Source organism: Neopelma chrysocephalum, unplaced genomic scaffold (genome assembly GCF_003984885.1).
Source record: "Neopelma chrysocephalum unplaced genomic scaffold, ASM398488v2 Primary Assembly neopelma1_23, whole genome shotgun sequence".
Taxonomy (NCBI): Eukaryota; Metazoa; Chordata; class Aves; order Passeriformes; family Pipridae; genus Neopelma; species Neopelma chrysocephalum.
In genome coordinates, this window is record NW_020897691.1 from 32937881 (window position 1) to 32953058 (window position 15178).

At 38.2% G+C, this 15178-nt stretch overlaps 1 long non-coding RNA gene across 1 annotated transcript; it reads left to right on the forward strand.

The window, feature by feature from the left end:
• Positions 1–302: 302 nt before the first annotated feature.
• LOC113967568 lies at positions 303–13747 on the forward strand. Its single transcript, XR_003534215.1, has 4 exons — positions 303–312; positions 10683–10688; positions 12249–12255; positions 13402–13747. It is a non-coding gene; the product is annotated as an uncharacterized LOC113967568 (long non-coding RNA).
• Positions 13748–15178: the final 1431 nt, after the last annotated feature.

Below are 15178 nucleotides of genomic sequence, written 5' to 3' on the forward strand. Positions count from 1 at the left end.
GAATTTTGGAATCTTATATATTTAGTAACTAGAGTGGGGCAAACAGCAGGTTTACTATCTTGTAGGAAACTTTTTTTTTTTTAATTTTAAAATAGTTTTTAATTTCTCAGCAAGCAGAAGTTCTCAGTCCAGAGTGTCCTCAAACATGCTGGCATGTTGTGGGTTTTTCAGTCAATATCAGTGATGGCATATCATGAAGTGGCCTTAAGACACTCTCAGGGTCCCTGCAGTCAAATGTTTCATCCTTATCTATCCTGTTGCCATGGATCTTGTAACTCTGTAGGCTTAGGTCAGACTCACCGGGAATGAAGAGTCCTTCACAGGATCAGTCAGAAAAATGAAATGGTTATGCAGAGAAATATGGACTGACTTTAGAAATCCATGGGAAACCTCTTTCTGGGTATTAAATAATGAAGTTCAATACTTCATCCTGTTTTGTCTCTACAATACTTTGTAGTCTGCAGCTAGCTGTAGCTTACAGATTACCGTGATGATATATAATAAGTTCCACTCTTCTTGCACCATCTGAGTACAATCAAAACTTTTGTTAATATCATTGAGCTGGAAAGTGTGTGCATGGGGCGGAGCAACCTGCCTTGTCCTTAACATCTTCTGACTCAGAACTGAGTTCTGACTTTGTGATTCTCTAAGTGTGTCTCTTCTCTTTGTCCTTTGCATTTGAGTTTCCAGTCACTTCTTTACATTAAGGACAGATCTTCAAAGGCATTAAACATATTTGGAAATCTTCCCATAAACCTGTGAAGTTTTAAGAGCAAAATCTTTTCCCAGAGATTAGCCTAATTTTCTTTTTATGCATTCTTAATTGGTAGCTGTATCATCAAAAGCTAAAGTGTAGGTAAAGCCACAGATGGACTGAACTGGGATTTGAAAACCTGTGCAGATGCATAGTGACCCATCAGGATGCTGACTGTGAACATGGATCCTAAATCATTCTAGTCCTCCTAAAAATCCACATGAACGTGCAATTGTAGCATCAACAAAATTCACTGGGCAGAGGACCTCGCACAGTGGGATTCTGGCATTTAGTGCACCTTCTAATGTAGCTTCTATTCATTATGAAGAAGAGAATCTAGCCTAAGAAGTCCCTGTAGTTTATGCCATCATTTGTGTTACTTTAAAAAGTGATGAGTGTATCTATGGCATAACCAAAGACTTTACGCTGAAAGGCTATCATAAAGGAGCAAAAGTCTTGTTGGTCAGGTAATTGATAGACTTTTTCTCTCAGATGTCCCAAGTTTTAGTCATTCTGGAAAGTCTGAATATTCTACCCTGTTCACATCATGTAGTAATAAAAATAACAATACTCAATTTAGTTTATATTGAGCATTAGGATACACAGTTAGTAAACACATCGAAGAACAGAACTAGTTTTCTAAGCCAACCACATGAACTTTACTAAAGGCTAATATATTTACAAGGTTGATATACGGAAGTCTCTTGGAGATAACTAGCTGATATATCAGGAAATTCTCAAAGACTGATTATTAATGCACCAAAGCCATATAAATTCACTGAAACAATCAGAAGACATTAAAGAAAGGCAGTTTTATGTCTACTTTGGGTCTGTTCTTCATATGATATAAGTCAAGACAAATCCCTGCCACATCATATTTTCTTGCTGTGGGATGGTGTGAGGGAAATAAGGGGCCCACTTAGCATTTTGTGTAGCTCATTTAAAATAACCCAGATTAATGGGGCCCTGTCTATTTTATCCTTGTAGGGAAAGAAAAATACTAAGAATTATTATTGAAGCCATTCAGCTGTCCAGTAATAATACATTAGTAAATACCATATGATCAAATTTCATTGAAGTATGGTTTTTTTAAAGCAGCTGGCAGCTGAGCCAAGTCTTAGCTTAAATACCAGCGATATTTCATTCATGAAGGGTAAGGGTCCTACTGGCATCTACAGGTATACAGAATGCAGGAAGGAGAAATAACAGGTCCCAAAATACCTGAAATACTATCATATCAGAGCTGAGGAAGCATGGAGAATATTTTTCAAATGGACAGAGCACAGAACATCACAGAAAGTGTGATGGTCTTCTCCTGACTTTCTCTAAAGCCTAATGGCCCAATGTTTTATTCTACTTGTATAGCCCAGTTCAATCCTGAATTGTGCCAGAAAGAATTATTCAGATTTCAAAGGTTTCTTTCCTTTACATTCTTTAGCAAGTTTGAAACACATAATTTAAACCTTTGGCAATGACTGCTATTTTTGTTGTCATCCCTCAAGGACTGTTATTGATTGGCTCATAAATCTTAAAAAGTTTACATTCTTCCCTGGAGTTGCTTCTCTTTTTGAAGGATCTGTGGTCTTTTTATAATTGCTTAGAAGACTAAACCTTTCTTTCCTGAAAATGGCCAATATTGTATTTTGTGAGTAATGACTGCTTATTTAGGTCTAAATTTACTCTGTTTATAAGCAGTAGTCAGTTGTCAAGTTCTTGAATTTTTTTTCATCAGTGATTGTAGGTGATACACTTCTTCATGCAATAATAGTGACCAAATCTGAAAGGAAACGATTTTTACTAATTTTTACTCTTGCTTTCCAAAGGAATGAGGCAAAAGCTTTCCTTTTTTTTTTTTAAATATTCTTCTAGTCAAATTAGTGTCTATATATACATCATATTTTTTGATTGGACTGATATTTTACTGAGTCATACCATGTTAGAAGAAGTCCTGTAGTAGCAGTTCACTAACTTGTTTTATTCGTATGTTTAATTCAGTCTCTGAAATTGTGATTCCTTAAAAAATAATAAAGAAAACAACCTGGAATTTACAAACAATGCTGCAGTTTACCTATTTTTCTGTTGATTATAGAAGGCCATTACATTTTCAAGTCTGTATTGTTTTAATTTCCTTTTGCTAAGAAAACTTCTTGTTTGACCTATGTCTGTGTATCTGTGTGTGTATGCATGTGCATATGGTCAACGCTGATGGTCAAACACTTCTGACAGATAAAACCTCCATCCTGAATCGATGGTCTGAACACTTTCAGACTCTTTTCAGTACTAGCCGTGTAGTCCAAGACTCAGCTATTCAGTCCATCACACAACAACAGGTGAAGTATGAATTGGATACTGCCCCCACTTTAGAAGAAACCCTTAAGGCCATACAGCACGTGAAAATCGGCAAGGCAGCAGGGGTTGATGGAATTCCACCTGAAATCTGGAAACATGGGGGCCTTGCACTCCATGCTAAATTTCACGAGTTTGTACTGTGCTGTTGGGAACTAGGCGAACTACCTTCAGACCTCCGTGATGCAGTCATCATCACCTTGTATAAGAAGAAAGGAATTAAATCAGAGTGTTCAAATTACCGTGGTATTACTCTGCTCTCCATTGCTGGCAAAATCCTGGCAAGAATACTCCTGAACAGAATAATACCTGCTATAGCAGAAGGAATTCTACCTGAAAGCCAATGTGGTTTCAGAGTCAACAGGAGCACCACAGACATGGTGTTTGTTCTCAGACAACTGCAAGAGAAGTGTAGGAAACAGAACAGAGGTCTCTATGTAACCTTTGTCGACCTCACCAAGGCTTTTGATACCGTGAGCAGAAAAGTTCTATGGCAGATTTTGGAATGCTTACGTTGTCCCCCCAAGTTCCTTAAAATGATCATCTCACTCCATGGGGATCAACGCGGCCAAGTCAGATATGGCAACACACTTTCTGAGCCCTTTCTAATAACTAATCGTGTGAAACAAGGCTGCGTTCTCTCACCGACCCTATTCACAATCTTTTTCAGCATGATGCTCCAAAGGGCCACGACAGACCTCGATGATCAGGACGATATCTACATTCGATATCGTACTGATGGAAGTCTGTTCAACCTAAGGTGACTCAAGGCCCACACTAAGACCTTAAACCATCTTGTCCGGGAGCTGCTTTATGCTGATGACGCCACCCTTGTCGCCCACACAGAAGTAGCTCTGCAGTGTTTAACATCCTGCTTTGCAGACGCTGCTGAACTCTTTGGGCTGGAAGTCAACTTAAAGAAGACAGAAGTTCTCCATCAACCTGCACCTCAGGAAGTCTTCCATCATCCCTATATCACCATTGGCGAATCAGAGCTCAAATCAGTCCAGCAGTTTAATTACCTAGGCAGCCTCATCTCCTCAGATGGTAAGATTGACGGTGAGACCGACAACAGGTTAGCAAAGGCATATAGTGCCTTCAGAAAGCTTCATAAAAGAGTTTGGCGAAATAAACACTTGAAGAAAAGTACAAAGATTAGTGTTTACAGAGCCATAGTGCTGTCTACTCTCATATGGATCTGAATCATGGGTCATATACCGCCACCACCTGCATCTCCTAGAACGCTTCCATCAATGCTGCCTCCGTACAATCCTTAACATCCACTGGTCAGACTATGTGACTAATACATCTGTTCTAGAACAAGGAGCAATCACAAGTATTGAGGCCATGTTGCTGAGAACACAGCTGTGCTGGGCAGGGCACATCTCAAGGATGAAGGACCACCACCTCCCCAAGATCTTGCTTTATGGTGAACTTGCCACCGGTTGCTGCAAGAGAGGAGCCCCAAAAAGAAGATACAAGGACTCCCTGAAACAATATCTCAGCCTTGGCCATATTGATCATCATCACTGGTCTACTCTGGCCTCAAATCGGGAGGTCTGGAGACACACCACCTATAACGCTGCTGATGCTTTTGAGAAAGCACGCAGGATCACTCTTGAGCAGAAAAGACAATGCAGAAAGAATTGTGCTTTGCAGAATTTACCACCTAAGGAGTCTTTCTGCTGTGCCTTTTGCAACCAGATGTGCCTGTCTCGTATTGGCCTTTTTAGCCACCAGCGCGCTTGTAACAAACGTGGGTAAAGCCCTTCCCAAATCTTTGTTTGCGAAGCCTAGCCATGATAGTAGGTAACACACATTTTCACTCAGGCATTTTTGGTAACTCCCAAGGGAATTTTTTTACGAACTACTGATATAAAGACCATGACATCCAGATTTTAGATAACTTTCAGAGAGACTCTATTAGGGATAAAAAATTAATTACATTTCGGTTGAATAAGTAACACATTAGAAAATTTGGTATATGAAATTACACTAATAAAATTTTATGGAATCATAACTGCCCTGACACAAAAACCTATTGCAGATTTAGAATGCTCTCCAAAGGAATTATTTTCTTGTTTTTAGTATTTTTATTTTTTTCAGTTTAATACTATGCCCTGCAGAGCAGAGAGGAAAATCCACCCAGTCATCATATAACTTGACGTTAATTGACCCTCTATATTATGTGACCTCCATGTAAATAAAACACTGCCAGTCTCAGGCTCTTGTTTTCTTCAGCTCAAAGAGCAAAATTCTGTTCAAAACTTGTATACTTTTCAGCAAAACTACTAAGTGCTAAATTTTCTCTGCCTTACTGTTCCTATCAAACCATCTTGAATCTTGTCTCAATAAGTACACTAAATAGAAAATTCCCCTCAGATGCTATAAACAGGTTCTTGACAGAAAGGTCGTCAAACCTTTTCACCTACCTTGAGGAGTAAGGTGTTGTAAGGCACATAGAAAGGCAAACCTTAGCATTGGAAGGAATGCTGAAACAGGGGGTTCTTCCTGAGAAAAAAAATGTGTATTTCAGCTGCAGGTTGTGGGGCAGGAGACCATAATTTGTTTATTTAATTTAAACACCTTGTCCTGGGACAAGTGAATGTGCATCAAGTGCGGAATTTACTTTTTTCTTTTCCAAAACAAAAGGAAAGGAATTGTGATGATCTCTTTTAAATTTTGGGGTGGTACTTGGTCAGAGAAGGTACCTTCTCCTTCACTGCATTTATAAAGCTTCTACTAAACTTGACTCCTGCCTCGGTGAGTAAAGGTATAATTATTTAAATATAATATATATTTAAAACCGCATACAAAAACCACAGTGTTTTTAAATTTCTGTGTTACGAAGGAAATAAATACATAAAATAACAAAGCATTTAACTCATTAGTTAATAATTTAACCAGAAAAATAATCCCTTGCAGTTAAAGATACAACATTTTCAATATACCTGACTGTTTTCTAAACATTGAATTAACTATGAATCTGTTGAACTTGTTTATACATTACCACACTTCAGCAAAATAAATGCAAAACTTTACAAAGTTTACAAATTTTACATGAATCATAAGGTTGGGTGATATAAAATCAACAGAATAAATTTTAAGAGATTGTAGACCAGGGAGAAATATGTTCTCCTAACCTGAATTTTAGTATGTCAGAGAGAGCTAATTATCCCATCTCCTGGAAGAAACCCTGTGAAATGTTCTAAGTACACGCTTTTTGGAGTTTTCCTCATATGATTTTGTTCACTGCCTGAAAGAGCAGTATATGAAGTATACAAAGTATACAAATATATTTATAGTTATCTTGAGATGGTTATAATTTTACTAAAGGAATAAATCTAAATATTGCTTTTTTAACTCTTTCTGAAGCTAGAATAGATGATTCATTGTTCAATTGATACTTCTTAATGAAATGATAACCCAGCATCCATAACTGTTTCTAACACATTAGTCATCTTAAGTGACGGACTGTTAGTGTGTTGGCATAAACTCCTGGAGTAATTCACATTGATTGATTAGAGACTCTTATTTTATCCATTGTCTTTAAATATTCTTTCATTCCAGGGTAAACAACTTCAGCTAATAGACATGGTATCTCACTGCTCTGTGATCGAAGATTAGCTTTTAGGACAATAAGTAAATGGAGGTCTAATCTCTCTAGTGCCTTTTAGAGGTACTTAACATTGGTCTACAAAGAGCACTGAATGAAAAGAATTAGTAATGGAAGAGACCTACTAAGTCATTTGTACAGTCCTCTGCCAAAGCAAGATTGTTTGTCTATGATATACTATGTTTTTAAGTGTGATGTCCAGTGTAACCCTAAATTATTCAGCTGATCTGTTACTGTTTGTTTCCATTATATCCTTAGACATAGCAGATCTATATTATAATGTAGTTTGGATTTTACTGTACTTTATTTAATTTTATCCCTATAATAATATACTTTTCAGCAACTTGTACAGTCTTTTTTCCCCTTTTATGTGTACTTCTCAGATGCATGCTGAATTAGACAAATTATACCAGCATGATCATTTTTCTTGGCCATTCTGGCTGTGAAATAACTCTGCCTTGCATACAGAATCGCTGGCTTTTTCACTGTATTACACTTGAAGATCAATTCTAATTTACCATCTACCAAATTCATTAAATGTGTTCTTCCATGTTTCTAATGGTATTGAGCTCTTCTATGCAGCATTATTTTCAGATGCATTATCCAAGTCATATTTGTAAACCTGTGCATTTAAAGCAGGAAACATGTACCAAGGAACAACCTGCTCTACACGTACTTAGTGAAGTTCTGCTTCACTTTTTTGAATTATACATACTGAGCAACAGAATCTTCTTAGCTACATAGGTGACATATAGATAAACTTTGCTATGACTCTTGCTATAACGTCTCTGCCTTAAAATATGTACAGATTTTATGCTTCTAGTGGCTAGTTATGGGAATTTTCAAATATTTAAGTAAACCAGAACAGAATAACAAGAATATATCAAAACCAGAAAATGAGCTTACTTTGAATAACGACTATCACAAAAAAAATGAATATAATCTGTTTTGAGGTGTCTGACCTTCAATCTGTTTATGTGGTGGTGATGTAAAAAAATGAACAACAAGGAATGGTCATTTGTGAAGTAATATATTGTTCCCTTTCTGAACAAAACAGCCATGGTCACAGAGATTGTTTTGATTAATTATTAATCCTAATTGTGTCATTCTACTTTTACATCTCCGTTAAGAAGTCAAGCCTTGATGGCAGCAAGATGTTCTAGCAGTGAATTACTATACACGGATTTCTGAAATTTTATCCAGGAGTATCTGTGTTTGAGAAGAATGGAAGAGAATAGATAACAATCAGACATAGGACCTTACAATGCCTACCTTCTGAGAAAACTGGCAAGCCCAACAAGTATCCACAACACGAGCTTTGTTTAATTTTGTTTTGCTTCTTTTCTATGTGCCCCAATACCTTTCCAGCAGGAATAATTTAGTGCCGAGAGGTGTACCACAAAGAGAAGTGTGGCAGAAGTTCTCTTCCTAATTCAATCCTTTGTCTTACGTGATGCCAAGCACTTTTGAAATCTAAATTCGCTCAGCTGGTAACAAAAGTAGAAAAGGTGAGGAAAGTGTTGTCTGTAGCAGATAGGAAATAGAAAACAGACAGGTGATGGATGCAGAAAGATTTGGTGACAGGGCAATGTGCTTTGAGGAGTGTGACTGGGGACCAAAGGGGAATGAAACAATGTAAAGCCAGTAGCACTGTAAAGATGAGCAAAGCAGAACATAACATTATAAAGCCAATGGTTTGAAGGTTTAGAATACTGAATTCACAGTGGATGGAGACAGTACAAATATGCACTGTATGAAACAGAACAGTATGATAAAGACAAAGGAAAAAATTAGAATGCATTTCATTGAAGAGTTAGGTATTTTATTTGGATGAATGTATTGCAGTTTTTTGGACTACATTTTCAAGCACAGAAATATAATTTGTCTCAAGAGTTGTCTGCTACATACAGAATATATAGATGCATCTATTTATTTATGCACATATGTATATATACAAACAGTGACTTTAATAATTTTTTACACTGGAATGAAGAGACTGTGACTATGTTTTTAGCAGAAAAATACAATGAAGATTATTTTCTGTAAATAAGAAATTCTCAAAAAGGTTGAACACAGCTCCCAGAGTGAGACACTCTGTATGTTTGAATTAATGTTCCTGAGTGCTCCCTTGTTAGTGCTAAGCATATAGTTTAAATAAAGAAATCACATTCCAGGCTCCAAATAAAATTTGTCAGCTTTGCTTCTGGCAAGTGTGAAAGTAGCAAAAGTGAGAGTCATTTATTCACCATCTGTTCAACAGCTCACCTCTTTATCTGCATCACAGAGATGCAGAAGATGCAAAGTTTAGTAAGTTTTCAGACATCAGACTGGTAGAAGTGAAGACAGGGCATTTTTTATTAACCTCATGAGCAGAGATTCACTAAGTTTCCATATGTCCCAAAACTTAACAAGATCAATAGAAATATTATTCATATATCCCATTGCATCTTATTTTTACAGTCAAATCTATGTAGCTAAAATCTTAATATTTACATGGGTTAGCTGCAAAATATTGCAGTTGAGTAGTTTGGGGTTTGTTTTTTTTTAAGTTTAAGTTTTTTTAAGTTTTGAGAAGTGAGAGAGAGAGAGGATATTATCAGAGAAAGAGTGTAATTCAGAAAGGAGACTGAATAGCAGACAGGTGTTCACAGATTTCTTGCCATATAAACTAGGCTGCACTAATTCTTAATCCAGTTGTTAATATCACTCATCTGAATATGTAAACCTACAGAGGTACTTACAGTGTGTATCTACAGGTATTTGTTGTGGAGTCCTGATTATTGGCTAACATTTCTACACATTATCTTAATAAAAAATATGTAATTTTGATTTTTTTATAAAAGTGGGTTTCTTTGTATTGAAGAAAAAAATTAAAAATGCTTGGTTTGCAGTACTTCTTCTTTTTTATACTATATTCAGGTCAAATAAAAAAAGAAAAATATATATATAAGTTTCACAAAACTTTATAGAAGCCTGAAAAATGCTTTCTTGAAAATTTAGTATTATGAAATAATAACTTGCTGCAGGTAGAGGAAATACCATTTTTCCCCATCCAGAGTATCAAAATTAAAACAGGTTTTTATCAGAAAAAGAGAAAAGTGTGCAATATATTTATATAAATTTGTGACACTCTTCTTATGGTGTCATATTCAGTCTCTCCAGACTGTGCAATACAGAACGAGATCTTGCACACCCCTACACTCAGACTTAATCTGCAGTAACTTGAGTGTTTCCATTGGAGATGATAAAATCCAAAAGTGGTTCATTACCTCTCAATAATGTGAAGGTTAATGGGTGTCATCACTCTAGGATGTTCAGGTTTAAGGATCAGTTTGAGTGCAAACCAGACATCACAGTCAATAGGAAGTGCCCTTCCTTGTCCCATCTACCTGGTTACATTGTCCATGTGATTGCCGTTTTCACACTGCTAGCACTTTTACATGGCACCTTGTTCTTATGATTAATGTGACAACTTCTCTTTGTGTTGGGAATACAAACTTCTGCATCAGTTCTCAGTTGATCATCTTTGTTGCCTGCTTTCAAATGAATGTCAAGGATGAACAGGCAGGGCTGAGCAGTGCCTCAGTAGGAGTCAGACACAGGGAAAGGGGGGAGCAAAAAAAAGACAACAGGAGTCACAGAGGCAGATGTGTTCTGCAGCAGTTCTTGGAATCCCACGCAAGGAATCCCCACAGCCTTTGTTGGGCTTGCTTGTGGGGGATAATCAGGAATTGAAATCTGTCACATAGATAAAAACTGTAACATACAGTACAATTTGAATCCTTAATGAGGCTACCGGGCAGCAGAGCTGTATTGACCCACAGACGGATTGTACAGAACCCTCCTTTGACCACATCCAAAGCATCAAATAACACATTTGCCCAGGTACTCCAGAGTATCTTCCAACAGAAAACATTGTGCTACTTGAGTTATTGTTCATTTCTGCCTCCCTCCAGTAGCTAAAAGGGGAGGGTAAATCATGTTTAGCTTCTGTCCCTGCCAAACAGTACTACCGCTTTGGGAAGCTGCCTGTCGCATCTCCGAGTAATGAACATAGAACTCAGAGCTCCCAACCACGGAGCAGCAGTAGCAGCACATCCCCTGATGCTCTTCCTAGTGTGATAGACAGTGAAGTACCTGCTAAGTCTTGTGGCTACATGCTAGCATCCAAACACAGCAAGTTTATATTCTATCAGAATGTATGTCTGAACAACAAAGTAACTTCATGTGTTTTTAGAAATGGAAGAATGCAGGTGATGTAACCTTATAATGACTCCTCTTTGGTGAAAAATCGCATTTCTAGGAAAAAGCAATGAAGCAAAAAGACAAAATTATATTAAACAAGCAAGTTTATTTTTCCAAATGCTTATTATTAAACATCAACTTTTCATTGCTTGAAAGCTTTACCCTAAAGTCTAGTAAATATAATCAAGCTCTAACTAAATGTTAATGTAGAATCAGTGTGTTAAAAATTCAAAATGAGTAAGCAGATGCTGTGTTTTAGTCAGCATGGTCTAATCGGCAAGATGAGATCCCAGCTGCGGAAATCCTCTCGACACACTGGCAGAGAATTTCCTGTTGGCTGTACATTTAGAACCTCTTGTATGGGTGGCAGCATGCTAGTTTAGGACACATAGGCAAAGGCAGAGCCATCTCTGACCAATAGGCTATGTTCAGCCCACACTCTAGTAGTTGGACCATGATTTTGCAGCTGATGTAAAAGTGCTAAAAAGCAGGTCTACTGACACAGAACATAGACACTCATATAGTGTTTTTAAAAAATTGTATCTTGCTTTTACATTTTAACAATCAGTTTTAAGTTCCAATTTTTAAAACAGAAATCCTGCACTATAGCTCTACTTGACATAATGATGATTATTTCCAATAACATTTGTAAGAAAAAATTATTTCTCATTAAAAAATATAATTTTGAAACTGTTAATAAAGAATGGCACTAGGAAACAGGTCAGACTTTCTCTTTCATAGAAAATACTGATAAAACACTGTTAAGAGTTCAAGACTAAGTTTTCACAAAAGGTTTTATTGTTGTATTTGTCAGCTCTAAATGAACACCAAATAAAGATATTTCTTACTAATGTAAACTTATTAAATTATTACTTCCTCTATTATTGCTCATTTACTTGCTATCTCAGTCTCATTTTATTCTACAATTTAGGTTAGATAGGCAACTGAATACCTTACTAGCCAATGTAACCATGTAGTTATAAAATTTCTTCTATGACATCTTTTCCCCTCTTCTTATAATTGGGACCTAGAACTGTACCTTTTGTGCCTGCTATAAAGATGAAGAAAATTTCCTTACTCCTTGCCATGAAAAGCCTAGCCATACACAGGAAAAAGCACAGCTCTTCTGCAGCCATCACATTTTATTAATTGAATAATTAATTGTCTTGTTGAGAGCAACCACGACAGTCATTTTGCTTGACTCATGACCTTGCGCTGTGTCTGCACAAATGACAATGCTACAGCCAAGTCTCTTTTCAAAGTTTTATATTCTGCAAGAGTGTTGAGTCAGGATGTGGTTACTATTGCAAATGTATGCTGTGTGCACATTTTTTCTACTATTTTAGTTTGGTTTCATGATGTAAAGAAAGGCAAAACCCAGCAGAAGTTATGAAACATCAATGTCTACCTCTATGGTTTTTCATAGAACCATAGAATACTTTAGGTTGGAAGGGACCTTTAAAGGTCATTTCATCATTAGAGATGCTGCATCAAATTGCTGGGAATGTTTTCACAGTCGTTATACCTGCCTAGAAAAAATGCTGAAAGTCATTATTTCTTTTCACAAAATGAGTTAAGCAAGAGATCGTTTCCACAGATGTTTTAAAAGTGTGTTGTCTCTGAGAGAATCTTACTATATACCGAATTTTGATTAAACTTTAGGAAGCTTTTTCTGAGAGACCACTCATTATTTCTCTAAATTCCTTCTTTCTTTTATGTACATATTCCTGAATTTTACTGACACAATGTGAAATCTGTCTGAGACAGACTGCTTTGACTTTTTTTTTCTTCTCCTTGGGTTATAATTTTGTTACAAATAGAAATTGATTTTCTAGATATTATCAAATATCAGTACAGTGGAAAGAGGAGGAGGTTCTGGACAAGTGTGATGGTTTGAGATTGGCCCCCCCTGAGAGTCGGGGGCTCAGAGGTGATTGGATGCCAGGGCAGTGTTCCCTGAAGAGCCAATCACCACTCGTTCTCTTCTGCTCAAAAATGATATATACACAGCTCCGGAAGCTGTTGGCAATTCTTCTGTTGGTGTCTGCTGTGCGTAGGTGTGGAAGGCCAGGGGGTGGCTGGGCTCCTTCTTCCCCCCTCCGGGGGGGGGAGAGGGGAGCCCTGCAGCCCCCAACTCTGCCTAGGCCAGAGCAGAGTTAGAGGCAGCATTTTGAGTGTGTGCTGTGAAGGAAGAGATTCACAACACCTGAGGTAAGAGGCTAGGCCCTCTTCCCCCCTTGCAGCTGCAGGACACTTGGGACAGTGTATAACTGAACCGAGCTGCCTGTGGCCAAGGTTAGGGGGCTTTTTCCCCCCACTGCATTGAGGCAGGTGGGGGTGGATTTTAAGGCTCAGCATTGAAGCAGAGCCATGTGGATGGACTAAATATAGCTTGGAGCTAGGGAAATGAATCCCAGGCGAAATTGGTGATGAACCGAAGGATGTCTCTGCCGTGATCTAAACGCAGGACAGCCGAAAACCCAGAGGAGGAATCAACATTCCAGGACGCGTACATTGATAAGCTACACTACAGCAGCCTACAGAACTGAGGTATGAGACTGAGAAAGAGAGATCACACAGCAGACCAAGGAGAAAGGACTCAAAGCTACTTTCTTGGACTTCGTGAAGAGAAAAAACTGCAGCAAACAGCTGAAGGTTGGTTAGGGAGTGTTCAGGGGCCAGAACACTCCCACGAGAGAGAGACTGGTTACCCAGCAGCCTTGAAAGGCTCTTCCTGGACTAAAGGTAAAGGGAGGGGCTTAAAAGGACTGAGACAAGTGTAATAATATATATATATATATAGTTGCCTTTAGTTTGTACAGTATATTTATTTGTGTAAATAAATGTAGATACTTCCCCTTCCCCTATAGAAGCCTCTGGCCTGAAAGTTTCTCTCCGGTGTTGGGATAAATTGTGGGAAGGGGTGGGGGGAAGCCTGGAAATTGGATTTTTGGATTTCTAATGTGGCTCAAACTGCCACAACAAGTTTTTTTAATTTTTTTCCGATTGTATTAGTACATTAGATTCAGTTTTCCTCAGTCCTGGCATTTAAGATTCCCTGAGCCAGTCATCACTAGATGAGTGTGGGTGCACGGTACAATAATGCACGTGTGTTTGGCATCTGGTGATCTTTCCCTGGGAAGTTGGTTTGCTTGTCAGGGAAGAGGCATGGAACGGGACTGTATCTCCTGGGCCACCTCCAAGTGTACTATGCTGTTCTCTAAATATGTGAGCTAGAGCTAGAAAGCTAGAGGCAAATGTGTGTATTGCAGAGACACAGAGGGACAATACGAGACTCTCACAAGGGTCAGAAACATATCTGTCTTACAATCGCTTTAAAATTTGGATGCAAGGTAAAATTGAAGCTCTAAGAGGTGAAAAAAATTAGGATTCATTAAGTACATGAAAAGTTTATATGAAATTGCCGGTATTACAGAAATTCTTATTGACATGTAGTGTTGAAATGACTCTGGAGGGATTTTCTCAAGACCTTCATTTGTGAGAAAGTGCTTAGTATTAGTAGTATGTGCATATACCATGGGATTTACTTCGGTTCTGTAACTCAGTGCAATCAACACCACCCCTCAAAAAAATCCCAACAAACAAACCAAACCAAGCAAACAAAACACCCACTCAAACTAACCAACTGTCATGGTTTTAGCAAGGCTCAAAATCCAATTCTGATTCCTAGCCCCCCACCCACATCTCAACCCCATGTGAGATGGGTTTTCCAGACAAAAACACGAGACTCAATATGGGGGAAGGAATATATTACAAAGACTATACACATAAATAAATACTATAATACACTGCATATAATCTTAACTTTATATCTATCTCTACCATGACAGTAATATTTACAATGGGCTAAATCTCTTCTCCCTCCAAATAAAAGTCCAGGAGAGAAGAAGAAGAAAAGACCCCTTCCAGTCTCTGAGCAACAGGTCTCTCTCTAGACAGTAGGCTTTCTTCTTCTCTTTCAGGCAGCAGAAGCAGTTGCTGGCTCTCTGCCAGCACACACGAGGGGGTCTCCAAGCCCCTCGGCCCTCCGTCTTCAACGGGGGTCTTTCCGTGGACTACGTAACCCCAGACAAGGTCGTTCCACCACGGTCATATCACGAAGCACGGGGGTCTTCGTGACAGTCTGGTATCTTCAGGGGAAATCAAGCCCCTGTGCAGAGCTCCCATGCTCTGCCTCAAAGATGGCTGCCAGCTTC